Raw genomic sequence first — 1,443 nt, forward strand, 5'->3', positions numbered from 1 at the left:
GTCCCAAGACTGCCAGAATACGGGACACTCATGGGGAGACACGGCTGGAGCGTGGGCGGGGCAGGCGAAGTGACAGGGGGCGCGGGCAGGGGGCCCGGCGCGGCGCACCAGCAGAGGCGCACTCACCTGTACGTCAGGCCCTCTCGTCCCTCCCCGTGGCCGCGCGGACTGCAGGCCTCCAGGCCACCCCTACCTGCGCCCCGCCCCTTCCGCCGGCGCCGGCGCGGTGAGAGCGGGTCCAGCTGGGCGCGAGGCCAGGGCGGCAGCGAAGCAGCGACCCCTGCTGGAAGCCACGTCTCGGAGGACTGAGCGGGAAGTAGGCTTGGGGCACAACCGCAGGCGAGCCCAGCGAAGAAGCCAGCGCCGCCTGATTCCACCTGACCGAAGAGAGCTCATCTTAATTCTTTTTTATTTTTCTTTTTTACTTTTTTCTTTTCTTTTCTTTTTTTTTTTTTGTTGAAACCGAGTCTCACTCTGTTGCCCAGGCTGGAGTGCAGTGGCGTAATCTCAGCTCACTGCAACCTCCGCCTCCTGGGTTCAAGCGATTCTCGTTCCTCTGTCTCACGAGTAGCTGGGACTACAGGCGTGAGCCACCATGACCGGCTAACCATCTTAATTATTAATGAAGTGATCCTTTCTCTGGGGCCACTAACCCCTTTGAAAAAAAAATTTTTTTTTTAGACAGGGTCTCACTCTGTTGCCTGGAGTGCAATGGTGCGATCTCGGCTCACTGCAACCTCTGCTACCCAGGCTCAAGCTATTCTCCCCACCTGAGTCTCCCTGGTAGATGGGACTCCAGGTGTGCGCCACCACGGCCTGCTAATTTTTGTTTTGTTTTGTTTGTAGAGATGTTGTTTCGCCATGTTGCCCAGGCTGGGACTCAAGTGAAGCGATCTTCCGGCCTCAGCCTCCTAAAGTGCTGGAATTACAGGTGTGAGCCACTGAGGCTGCCCCCTTTTAACATCTCTGAGAAATATAGGCGTTGTTTCCAGAAAAATGTGCAAATACGTCAGAACTTGCAGTTTCAGGGAACATCTTTTCAAGAATAATGCAATTTACACGTAAGCCAATTCCCTTTTCCCTCCCAACCATCCATCCATCCATCCATCCATCTATCCATCCCTCTCTTATTGGGTCTGTCTCTGGAGAACTCTGACTCATACACCAAACAAGACGTCATCCTGCAACATTCTAACAAAACTTCTAGTCAAAGTCACAGATGACCTCCCACAATGTAAATCCAAAGGTCTGGTCTCATTCCTTAACTTACTTGAGTTATAGGATACCACATTGGTTTCACCTACCTCACTTGCCACTTAATCTTCTTCCCTGTTTTTACTTTTTTTGGTTTTGTTTTGTTTTTGTTTTTGAGAATGAGTCTCGCTCTGGCCCCCAGGCTGGAGTGCAATGGCATGGTCTCTGCTCACTGCAACCTCCACTCCC

This window comes from Mandrillus leucophaeus, unplaced genomic scaffold (genome assembly GCF_000951045.1).
Source record: "Mandrillus leucophaeus isolate KB7577 unplaced genomic scaffold, Mleu.le_1.0 Scaffold507, whole genome shotgun sequence".
Classification (NCBI taxonomy): Eukaryota; Metazoa; Chordata; class Mammalia; order Primates; family Cercopithecidae; genus Mandrillus; species Mandrillus leucophaeus.